The sequence below is a fragment of the Macaca mulatta genome, chromosome 3, assembly GCF_049350105.2.
Source record: "Macaca mulatta isolate MMU2019108-1 chromosome 3, T2T-MMU8v2.0, whole genome shotgun sequence".
Lineage (NCBI taxonomy): Eukaryota > Metazoa > Chordata > Mammalia > Primates > Cercopithecidae > Macaca > Macaca mulatta.
This window is the reverse complement of record NC_133408.1, coordinates 110,191,279-110,204,064: the sequence shown is the minus strand read 5'-3', so window position 1 is coordinate 110,204,064 and position 12,786 is coordinate 110,191,279. Positions and strand designations below refer to the sequence as shown.

The 12,786-nt window shown below is 41.2% G+C and overlaps 1 protein-coding gene across 6 annotated transcripts in view; it reads left to right on the top strand.

The window, feature by feature from the left end:
* Positions 1-3,450: 3,450 nt before the first annotated feature.
* The window catches only part of HDAC9 (histone deacetylase 9), a 914,219-nt gene continuing 904,883 nt past the window's right edge, over positions 3,451-12,786 (top strand). For 5 of the 6 annotated variants that reach the window (XM_077998033.1, XM_028845978.2, XM_028845963.2 and 2 more), the window contains exon 1: positions 3,451-3,713. The gene's annotated coding sequence lies outside the window, so the exon portion shown is untranslated. Of the gene's footprint in view, positions 3,887-12,786 lie in introns of all 6 variants that reach the window. The other variant, XM_077998020.1, reaches the window with a different exon arrangement.

Here is a 12,786-nt window from a genome sequence, read left to right as displayed (position 1 = left end):
ACCAGTTCAGTAATTGTAGAAAATGTATCATACTAAAGAAAGATGACAATAGCAGGAGAAATTGTGTGTGTGTGTGTGTGTATTGTTCTCTATACAGTTGACCATTGAATAACACAGGTTGGAACTACATGGATACACTTATATGCACATTTTCTTTCACCTTGACCACCCTTGAGACACAAGATGAACCTTTCCTCTTCCTCTTCCTCCTCAGCCTATTCAGCAGGAAGATGAAGAGGATGAAGACATTTATGATGATTCACTTCCACTTAATGAATAATAAATATGTTTTCCTTATGATTTTCATAATAAACTTTTCTTTTCTCTACTTTATTGTTTGACTACAGTATATAATACATATAGCATACAAAATGTGTGTTAATTGTTAATGTTTTGAGAAGGCTTCTGGTCAGCAGTAGGCTATTAGTAGTTTTTAAAGAGTTAAAAGTTATATGTGGATTTTCAACTTTGCAGGGGGTCTGCTCTCCTAATCACTGTGTTACTCAAGGCTTAGTGTACTATCTTCTGAATTCCTCTGTAAATCTGAAACTGAAGGAAAAATAGTCTATTAAAAAACTACAAAAAAGTGAATGAGTAATCTTTGTCCTCTTACAGCTCAGCTGACAAGAGACTAAAACCAGGAAAAAATTATAATATAGTGTCATATATGCAACAATATAGGTTTGAACAGAGAACTTGCCAACCCAACCAAAACTTTTAAGATAAATTATCTTTTCAAGTCAGTCATAATTTAAAATATTTGAGTCTCTAGTAGCACCCAGCATGTATCTTACTCAAACTCAGCATTCAAATATCTAGCAGAATGATGACGAGGACTGCTCCCATTTGTGAAATGACCTGCACATGGGATACTTAAATAATTAGACTTAAGTGAAGGTTAACTATGCATGGTATCACCACCCTAAAAGGTGAAAGTAAGTTTCAATTCAAATTTTGCCATATACATCTTTATTACACAAAATCTGTTTTAGATGCCCAGTGAAATCCCAGGGACATTTCCTTTTATGTGCTTCAACCACACTTTACATGAAAGGTTTCTTGAGAGACAACAGAGAGAGTTCCTTTAGAGTCAATTGTAGGCAAACAGAATCATTAAAAAAAAAAAAATCAGCCTAGGCACTATACTCTGCCCTAAAAGAAGAGGCCATAGCTCTAATTCTTAAGTGTGGGCTGCACATAATGACTTCCTCTCAGAGAATATAGTATGTAAAGGGGAAAAAAAGAGTAAATTTACAGTGGAGAAACCTGATCAACATTACCTCAGCCAGGTGAGCCAGATGAGTAAGGCCTCATCTCTAAAAAAGTTAGTCCCAGATACTACTTGGGAGGCTAGAGGATCACTTGAGCCCAGGTCAAGGCTGTAGTGAGCCCTGATGGTGCAGCTGCACTCCAGCCTGGGTGACAGAGCAAGACCCTATCTCAAAATACAAAACAAAACAAAACAAAAAATCCCCACAAAAACCAAAAACCAAAAAAACCCCCAAAACCTCCAAAAACTTAAAGGCTGGACACTTCACCATTTCTTCATTTTGAAAGGTAAAGGGTGAAAGGTCATGAAATAGTTATATCTGGCATATATACAAATCAGAAATATCTCTACTTGAGTCAATACCATCAATTTCATCCATGAAATGAGAACCCATTACTAAGATTCATCATGCTAATGAACAGAATCCTCAGTGTGGACAGAAAGTTAAGCAGAAGCTCTAGCACCAACAGTCTTTGGAGTACGACCTTTATTATTTTTTATTTTTAAATTTTTATTTAAAGCTAGCCGACCACTCCTGCAGTGTGAATTCTTGATCAGGGCAAAGGGAGGGATAAATCTAGCAGTCATACACTTTTATCCTCCTAAGAAGGCTTAACTATTTTAAAAGTACAGATACCATACCACTCCTTTTCTCGAGTTATCTTGCTATTATGAAATTGGTAGTCTGGCTTTATTCCTGAGGTTTTTGTTTGTTTGTTTGTTTGAAATGGGGGTTTCACTTTGTTGCCCAGGGTGGTTTCGAACTCCTGGGCTCGAGCAATCCTCCAGCCTCGGCTTCCCAAAGTACTGGGGTTATATTATAGGCTTGAGCTACTGGACCTAGGCCCTAATCCTAAATTTTAATCTGAACTCTGCCACTGTGAGACCTTGGGCAAATCACACTACTCCCATGGATCCCAGTTCTCTCCTCTGAAAATGAGGGCACTGGGTTAGGTCTTTCTTGCTCTTTCCATCCATGTAATTCATCTATGAGCTAGCTGTGTTTTAGCTGACGTAGAGGAAAACCATAAATATAAAAGCAGAGACACCAGCTTTAATTCGTTTGACGGTCAAATTACATACACCATAAATATTAGCCTCATTGAGTGATCAACTGTTAGCTTTAGCCAAGTATGTTTAGGATTACACTTAAAAAATATTTTAGTGTTGTACGCTTCATAAAGGAATCCACAACTACTAGTGATGCTAGTATAGACTTCAGTTATAGCAGAAAAAAAATCCCCAAGGTAAGAATACTAACCACTGAAGGAGATCACCTCGTTAATTCTTGACCCTTCTAACTCTGCTTGCCTTCTTTCAGGGTTGGTTTCAGAGCGAATGGTCCTCTCTGTTCAGCCTTAAAACACGGCAAACCTAAGTCATGTTTCCAACAGCAGTCACCATATTCCCTCACGTTTCCCATTTGAAAAACCCCAAATGTAGCATTTTTTTTTCTCTTAAAATTCCCTTGAATGATTCTTTAAGCTCCAGGCATCTGTGGGGATGTTCCAGGTACCGCCCCACAATGCTACCTCCTCTTCTTAAAAAGAAGTCGCTCAGCTGGGGCGGGATGGCGCTGCGCGGCGCGCACCTGAGCGGCCGGGGCTCCCTGAGTCACGGAGGGCGCGACAGCGGCCGGGCTTCTCCCCAGCACCGTTCTCTGTCACGGCCGCCGCCTGACCAACACCCCGCTCCTCGCGTAGGCATGTCTCGCTTCAGAAACCCCAAGTCGCCTTACGCTCCCTGGTCCTTCCCCTGCGGGGGAAAAAAACGCTAGTGCAGCCCGGAGCTCTCTTCCGCTCCACCCTGCGCTGCCCTTGCTGCCCTCCTGCCTCCCGCGCGTCCTTCCCCGCGCGTCGGCCGCGCGCCCAGGTGTTCCCGCGCCTGTAATCCCCTCCGGCCCGCGCCTCCCGGCCCGCCCTGTGGGTCTCCAGCGCCTGGGCCCGCGCTCTCGCCGCGGGTCCTTCCTCCTTTCCCCACCCAGCCCCGCCCAACCCCCGCCGCGCTGGGGCTCCCGGCCGAGCCTCTCCTCCCACCTCCGTCCCCCACTTCCCTCCCCAAGAAGTGCTATTTTTAGCAAATCCTCCGCGCGCCGCCACCCGCTCAGCTCGCAGCTCGCAGCCGCCCGCTGCCGCCCTCCTGAGCTCCCCCCGCGCGGCGGCGGCGGCGGCGCGTCCCGCACATCGCGCAGCGCGCACCAAGCCGGCCGCGCCGCGCCCGCCGCTCTCTCCGCGGTCTCCTCCTCTAGTGCCCGCCGCGGCCGGTAAATCTCGGCTGGAGGAGCAGCGGCGGTCCCCGAGTCAACTTTCATTCCCCTTTTGCTTCTGCCTCACCATTCTCTTCTCCTCCTCGAAAGATGGCTGTTTGGAGAAGGGGGAGAAGTTAGGAGGTCGCCGGCGCGGAGCGAAGGAGGGCGCGACAGCCTCAGCAGGGGCGGGCGGAGGTGAGTGGCACCACGGCCGAGTCCCCGGCTGGTGCTCGAGGAAAGCCCTGGGAATTGGGGGCCACCGGTCCTCAGGATGCGCCGCGGTATTCCCTGCTCGGGTTCCGCAGGTTAACAGCATCTCAGTCCGGACTCTGATGCCACTTGCCTCGCATCTCGCAGCCCGGAGACCGGTGGGTTTAACGGAACCTTTGTCAGAAGTTGGGTGCTAGGTTATCTTTGTGTACAGACCCTGACATTTGGCAAACCGAGGGGAGCGGCCGGTGGCGTGATTCTCTCCCGCCCCCAAACACACCCAGTTTATGTTGGAGCCGAGCTATGAATGAAAAGTTTGTACTGGCAACGTGTTGCTTGAGGGGAGCAACGCTTATTGGGGGGTACCTTTGATGTTTCCTGGGGGACTTCAGTTTTAAGTCAATACATCAGAATCCTGGGTTTTAAGAAAAGTTCAAGAGGCTGGAGGATGGGAGATAAAGCAGTTCCTTGGCTAGTGGAAGGAGAGTGATGAATCGTAAGCTTATTAAGGTTAACTGGCTAATTAGATGCCATACGAGGGTGTCACAGCGGGGACTAAAAGGAGCAGAGGACGGGGGCGTTCCCTGAGCGCCTAGCAGGCTGCGTTTGTTTGGCTTTGAAGCCGTCACCCACTTGTCCGCAGTGAGAGGTGCTGGTGTCAGGCCTGTGTGTCTGTGATGTGACAGAGCGGGACCCAGCTCTCTCCAGATCCGAGGCGCGGTTGTCAGGAGAGGTGGCCTGCGATAGAGAGCTGAGGATGTAGTTCCCGTGATGTGGACTTGGAGAATTCTCTAGTAAGTCTCCTATGCTCCAATTTCAGGAAGATCTGTCAATTGTTTTTTTCTTCCAGGGAGGTGTGTGTAATCTCCTAAAAGGAACTTTCAGCTTTAAGTAACTGTAGCATTTTGAAATCATGTGAGAAATGAGATATCTACATATATTCATTATTACATGTATGTGGGGAGTGTATGTGTGTGTAAAATATGGGAAAGGGGTAAGAAAGGCTTAAAAAGTTTAACTTCTACCCGAAAGGAAAGCGAAGAGTTAATTCTTTTCTCCCCAAATGGTATAACAATGCATATACAACTAAATACTCTTGCTGTGCTGAGATTTCTCATAAGGAGTAAGATTTAGCAATTACAAGTATTCAGAGCGCTGTCATGTTTTCAAATCTTGCAGGCACTATTGAAATCTGGAAAAGGGGAGTACATACATAGAGAACCCATATTAAAGGAAAAAAAATTTAAAATCTTCCAAAAGAAAACCTTTTGACATTTGAAAAGGCCTGGATGTTATTTTCCGATGCTCCAGAAATCTTTCTAATCCTGTAATTAACAACAGCACAGAATAAGTTGCATTTAATAAATTAGAAATCATGTTTAAAGGATATCTTTTGAACTTCTCTTTGGTACTTTTGATATTTATTATGGAAATTATTGTGATTGAAAATTTGTTGTTTAATATATTTGCCTTTTACCACAGATAATTAGTCCTCCTTATCCTTTTAAACCACTGTTCCAGTTTGGACTAATTTAATTCCCCAAACATCAAATTACTGATGTTCCTTCTGGAAACCATTTATATTTAAAATGGCTAATAAGAATATTGTATTTCCGAAACAACGTAATTTAGTCAGTTGTAAAACTTGCTTCTAATTTGTTCTCATCCATTTCGTTTGAATGGGGCACATTTGAAGAAGAGCAGCGTTTTCTTAGAATATGCCATTTTCTGTGTGGGAAAAAGCTAGTGTTTTCATATACGTTTTAGCTATTAAACAGAGGCATGTAAGGTGGGAATCCTGTCTGGCCTTTCATAAACTGCCAGCCAGAGGGAGAGAGATGCTTTCTTAGCTCTGCTCGTGAATTGATTATCTTTACTACAGAATGGACATGATTAGATGCACATAAGGTTGTGCAGAAGGAAGTTAAGAGTTTTAAATTAAATACCAGTTTATGGGTAGGAGACAGAATTTTTTTTTTTTTTTTAACCTTGATCTTCCTGTTTCTTTCCTTCTGCAGTTCAGCCTGTTGGACTGGTCTTTATTGGAGAGTCAGACCAGCACTCTGAGTAGAGAGTGTTTAGCACACTAAACTGCCATCTTCTGTAAAAATAATGATGGCTCTTTTGCAATTAAAAGATAATTTTATACATGGTTATAGATTTTTGTGATTGGTGACCAAATTAACTATAACCGTTATTATAGTAGAAAGAGTTTTATGAAGTTATTGCCACTATATATAAATAATTATATATTTAAGATATGGATGAACTCTATTTGAGGTTTAGGAGTTTTGAATGTTAAGGCCAGCTGACCAGATAAAAACCTATTTAATTAACTAATTTGAACGACACCAGAATTCAGATTTTTATTAATATCTACATCTAGGTTTATGTAGCTTTCCTTTCTTTTTATTAGAATTACTTCTTTTTTGAATTTGTTTAAATATTACAACATATTACATTATAATTTGTACACGCTCAGTGGGGAAGGTGCAGGTTATTCTTAAATAGAGATGTGGAGAATTAGCTAACAAGGAGAGTCATTTGAGAAACATATGGACATCATAAAATCCTTCTGTATGTAGCATCTGTACCTTCTCATTAGTGAAATATTGTAGTTATGGACATTTTTTGTTATTACATCCAAATGTGGCTTTTTATTTTTGCTTCATTGGTTTTTTTTGTTTTAAAATGTAATTTGTATTACTGTTTAAGTTGGTGGGGGCTTTTACTGCTTGAAGCCTTTTGCTTTCAATAGTTATCATACTTAATTTTTACTGCATGCATCTGCAGATATATACAATTGTTTCCCAGTTTGTTATTATAATTCTTACACTTTTTGGTGATTCCTCAAAACATTTGAGAGATAGGTAGGATGACATATAGTTCTCATTTTAGGAAGGAGGCAGCAGGTACACTGATATACCCAACATTACACAATAGTGAATCAGTGTGAAGCTAAGTGTAACATCTATATTTCCTGTATTTTAATGATGAAAGCAAGCTGCTCCTGTATCTTATGATAACTTCATAAATTTATGTATTTCCAGATTTTTAAAGTGGTCATCTTTATATATGTGCAGATCAGATTTTAAATCAGTCAATATAATCATAAGGGGATGGATCATACTGTTGGCCTGTTGATGGGAGAGAACCATGACTCTAATAGCTACTGCTGAAATAAACAAACAAGCGCACACACCTCTGTAGAATATTTGTTCTTGCAGTCAATCCATAGTCCACATATTTCTCTGCCCCTGCTGGCCTCACCCTATCAACTACCTACTGCCACTCTACTGATCAAAGCAGCCCTTGAAGTTTATCAGCACAGTTGTCAAGCTTGAGGATCATTAGCCTCACTAGCAAGAAAAGTCAGAACCTGATTTTTGGGAAGAGAGAGTATTGATGGGGACAGTAATGGAGTGTCCACTCCAGAGGCAGCCAGTAATGGTCAGAGATCATATTCTGGGTGTCGGGATGTCCATTTCTCTCATCAGCTCTGTGTCTTTGGCCGAACTTACAGATATCAAAGTGAACAGAAGGTTTATGGAATTATCTAGTCATTTCTGTCCATGTAGACCTCATATCCGAGTAAATCAGACTTTTTTAAAAAAGAAAATGGACAGAAACTTGTTGTTTTTCTACATCTCACCAAATCTCCTCTCCTTCAAACCCCACTAGAATTTTTTTTAGGATAATTGCCCACATGATTTGTAACAGCCAAAGTGATAGACTTCTGATATTGCATTATTACAATTAACAGTGGAATATATTATCTAGCTTGCAGAAGGAAGCATTGTAATTCTGTAGAAAATGGTAATATGTAATCTCATGCAAGTATTTTTGAATAAGCAGACAGTACCAAGAGCTCTCTATTAAGCTAATATATTTATTTTTACTCTTCCTTTCCCTAAATGTACGGTTTATAGGAGCTCATCCAAATCATTAAGTATCAACTACTGAAAAAAAGTTCATATGTGGTTTCCTGTTTACTACGATGAATTTTGTTTAGAGCTTCAAAGAGAGGAAAACTACTATCTATTGTTTGCTGCACCAGAGAGAGTATAATGTGTTGCTGGTGAGCATGAGGAGCGCTGAGGTTGCTGGAAATGGTACTTTCTTCACATCTCTGCAGAACCTGTGATAAGAAGGAGATGGGTGTGGACTGGTTTAGTTCTAGTACAACAGTGATGAGTGGAATTTGAAGTGGAACTGAAAGAAGGGTAAGATTTGGATAGTCTGTGTGTCACTCAAGGTATTCAGTAGCAAGTCATGGAAACTAACTTTAGTTAATATAAACATTAAATAAATTTATAAGAGGATATTAACCTTGTTTTCTCTTGCTGTGTAACACATTTCCACAAATTTAGCTGCTTAACACAACACCCCTTTATCATATCAGTTTCATTGCTCAGAAGTCCACACATAGCTTAACTAGGTCCTCTGGCCAGAGATCTCCTGTGTTGGCTAGGGCTGCAATCTCAACAGAAGATCAATGGGAAAAGATCCACTTTCAAGCTTTTTTCTCTTTGGCAGAATTTATCTCATCATGGCTTTAGAACTGAGGCTTCCATTTTCTTGCTGGCTGTCAGCCAGAGGCTACCCTTAACTCTTAGAGGCTGCTGTTATTCTTTGCCATGTGGCCCTCTCATAGGCACTGTTACAACATGGCAGCTTACTTTTTTTAAAGCTGGCAAGGAAATCTCTCTTGCTCCAGTCTGATAAGAAAGAGTCTTATATACTATAATATAATAGTGAGAGAGTGACATAAGACTATACAAGGGCATGACTCCTTGGAGGTCAGCTTAGGATGTGTCCACCACATTGACTAGCTCATAGAATCTCTGGTATGGGGTGGGCACAGTGGCTCATGCCGGTAATCCCAGCACTTTGGCAGGCCAAGGTGGATGAATCGTTTGAGTCCAGGAGTTCAAGATCAGCCTGGACAACATGGCGCAACCCTGTCACTACAAAAAAAAAAAAAAAAAAAAACACAGAAAAAATTACCTGGCCATGATGGTGTGTGCCTGAAGTCCCAGCTAGTTGGAAGGCTGAGGTGGGAGGATCACGAGTCTGGGAATTTGAGGCTGTAGTGAGCCATGATTGTGCCACCATGCTCCAGCCTGGGCAGTACAGAAAAACCCTATTTTTTTTTTTTAAAAGAACCTCTGGTATAGTCCGCAGACTTGACTTTGAAGCCACTCAAGTAGAAACAAGGCTCCAAATCCCTCTGCAGAATTTGTCCTGTGAGGTAGTGCTGCTGTCGCTGTTGGCATATAGCTTCTACAGTGGAATGTGGGCTCCATATCATAAAAGAGAGGATTCTCCACATATAATAATGGGGTCCCATTGTCCCTTGCGAAAAAGAATGACAGGTGTCCACTGCTGAGGGAAAGAAGAAAAAATGATTGCTTAATGAAATGTTTGAGTTTTTGGCCAGGATAGGCATGATAACCTTCTAGAGATGGGATTGAATTGGAAAGTGGCTGAAGTCATGTGACTCCTTGGAAGAGAAAACTCTTCCGGAATTTAGGAGAATAATGGTAATGAGGGTTCATTTATGAGTGGTGGTGATAAGAAAGGAGTAGAAAACCTTTGAAAGATGAATCACTACACATACATTAGTCTGGGTATTGACTTAATTAGTCCCTAAATATATGCCATGCATGAAAGACTTTTAAGAGACTGATTCCACTAATCCTTGCAGGGAACCAGCCCTGTGACTTGGAGGCCTGCAGTGTGGTCTACCCTCATTTTATAGAAAGGAGCAGAGCTAAAGGACCATTGTACTATATTTGTGGCCCAGTGACTATGGGGTGCTATGTAGGGGGTTGGGGGACTATTGAACATACCCTGTGCTCTAAGCACTTTGCCAGACATATTTTAACTATTTTGTATCTCAAACTCTGGCAGTTTAGTTTATATTTCCCTAGTTCTGCCTCCCTTCTCCCCTGGCAGGTGTGTGGAGACTTTGAAAGGCTAAATACTTTGCCAAGGGTTGTTCAGCTAGGGGTGGCATTAGGTTTTGAATCCAGGTCTGATTCCAGAGCCTAAAGTCTTGTAGTACACATCCCATACTCAAAAGCAGTAAGTGAAGTTTCCAGGGAGAAAGCCTGTTACTCACATTGAAGTGGATGTCAGTGCTACAATTGCTGTTGGGTTCCATCATTCACCTTGAGAGAACTGGATACTGCAAGATGAGGGTTAAAGAGAGGAGTGAGAGAGTGCGCTGTACCATGCCTTCTTTTATTTTCTCAGCAGGAAGTACATATTATAGGTCTCTCTCAGATCTAAAAGTAAGAATAGGGAGTAGAGGCTATGCATTTTTATTTCTACTTATCATTTTGGTTAAAATCAAAAGCACTGTGTCTCCTTTCTTTCCTATATGTAGATTTCTACTATTAAATCAAGTAACATTATGAATTCTCATTGCCTCTTTGGCCACAGGGTTCTTTCTATAGCTTTTTCAGTAGATGCCACTGTTTTGATCTTGAAAAGTCTATTGAGACATTCTTCCTTTGTTCTTCTATTACTCAGTCCCTCTTTCTACTCTGTGGTGCCTCTGAAATCTATTCATAGATATTCTACTTTTTTCTTCTGTTTTATGTACTTAAATATCTTCTTTAAATGGATCTGGTTCCATTGATCAGAATCATTGGCCCAGATCCCCTTGCTGCTCCACTGTACCCAGGAAGTCTTATCTATTTTCTGTTACTTTTACTGAGTTTTACTCTACGTCCCAGCACAGTATGAGGAAGCCGTTAAGATTTCTCTGGGTATCTGAACCAAAATGTAAACATTTAAAACTGAATACCTCAAGAAAGTGGTGTGACTGGATTGTGTTAGATCAGGTGCATACCTATGGACTACTCCACTGTGGCCAGGCAAAGGGAGTTTTATTATTGCTCCATCTGGGTTCAGGTGTCCACCCTTCTAGAATATTACTGTTCTCAAAGAGGGAAATTGTGAGCCAGCCCTTGCTTGACTGGGGTCAACAGTACTAATCTATTCTAGAGCACACTGTAGCTCAGGAAATCTCTAAATAAACTTAATTTCTTCATATAGGTTTTAGATTTCCTGAGCTAGATTAGGCCAGATTTGACTTTAAAAGCCCAAACTTCTTAGCATGACACCAGTTCTTTCACAGCCTGGACCCAGCCTATCTTTATTACATTGACTGATTGATTGATTGATTGGTGCAGGGTTTTGCTCTGCTCCCAAGGCTGGTGTGATCATAGCTCAGTATAACCTTGAGCTCCTAGGCTCAAGTGATCCTTCTGGCTTAGCCTCCCAAGTAGCTAGGACTACAGGCTCATGCCAGCATACCTGGCTAATTTTTATTTATTGTTTATTTTATTTTATTTTATTTTTAATTTATTATTATTATACTTTAAGTTGTAGGGTACATGTGCATAACGTGCAGGTTTGTTACATATGTATACTTGTGCATGTTGGTGTGCTGCACCCATCAACTCGTCATTTACATCAGGTATAACTCCCAATGCAATCCCTCCCCCCTCCCCCCTCCCCATGATAGGCCCCGGTGTGTGATGTTCCCCTTCCTGAGTCCAAGTGATCTCATTGTTCAGTTCCCACCTGTGAGTGAGAACATGCGGTGTTTGGTTTTCTGTTCTTGTGATAGTTTGCTAAGAATGATGGTTTCCAGCTGCATCCATGTCCACTATGCAGCCATAAAAAAGGATGAGTTTGTGTCCTTTGTAGGGATATTTATTGTTTATTTTTAAACACTTTTTTTTTTGTAGAAGGGGTCTTGCTGTATTGCCCAGAGTGGTCTTGTACTCCTGGCCTCAAACTATCCTCCTGCTTAGGCCTCCCAAAGCACTAGGATTACAAATGTGAGCCACCGTGCCAGGCCCTTACATTTTTAACTGTTGCCACTCCCTGCCTTTCATCCAGTAAATCATTAAGGATTTAAATCCTAAACTTGGAGCTAGCAAGTGGCTTTGATTTTAGATAAAAAGGAGTAGCCAGCCTGAGAGAGTAAATCAACGTGTAAAGAAAAGTCAAGATGAGAGAGAGGGAAAAGAGAGAGAGAGAGAAATAAGGACATTTCAGTTTTTCATTCCCTGCATCCAGTCATTCTTAGGTCTGGTTCTATAGCTGATTTTTCCAAGGGTATGTTATGTGAGCAATAAATTATCCATAAATTGAATTTCTGTGTCTTGCAATAGAAAGAGAACTATGTAGCACAGGTTTCTATGAGTGATCATCTCATAGCCAAAATCAGACTTTCATTCTGCTGGGGTTCTGTTGGGGATTAGGAAGCTGTGCTTCTCTGCCCTACTTTTTCACTGGGCCCAATGTATGTCCCACCTCTTCTGTGATGCTTCCTCTGATTACTGCAGCATACGGAGATCTCATTCCTCTCTGAATTCCTACAGTAGTTTAGGGTTATGGCTGTGTTTTTGCAGGCTTACAAATGAAATTCTAGTATTAATTGAGAAAATCCATAATAAAAAGGCTACTGTATTAAGAAAGTCTTTTAAAGGAATTTGCATTTTTATTATTCCAAACAGCATCCTTATATTTTTGAATTATAGTAATATAGTTAATACACAGGATGATTTACATGTGTATTTATGGTCTCTGCAATTACCCTGTGGCTTGCTAGAGGTTCATAGTCTCCCACCACTTAGATGGAAAAGAGGGCAGAGAAGGTTTGGCTTCCTAATGGGCACCTTCTCCAAATAAAATACCACAGGAAGAATGGGCTGGTTTTGACTAAGACTACAGGTGTGTACAGTGTGAATGTGTTTATTTTTTATTAAACATTCTACTTAAGTAAATAGGAACATAAAATATAAATGCTTTTGCTTATAGATTTCATAAATTATAGAACCAAACCCAACAAACAAATGTTGAATATAAACAACAGAATTGATGAAATTAAAAGAAACAATAATGAACTCCGTGACAAATGATGCTGTATTGTTGAAACTACATTGCCAGTATCTAGTTTAAGAGTATAAAGATACAGTCTCAGATTCTGTTCTTATTTAATCTATTTCTATGTTTTATATCAATATAGATACAGAAA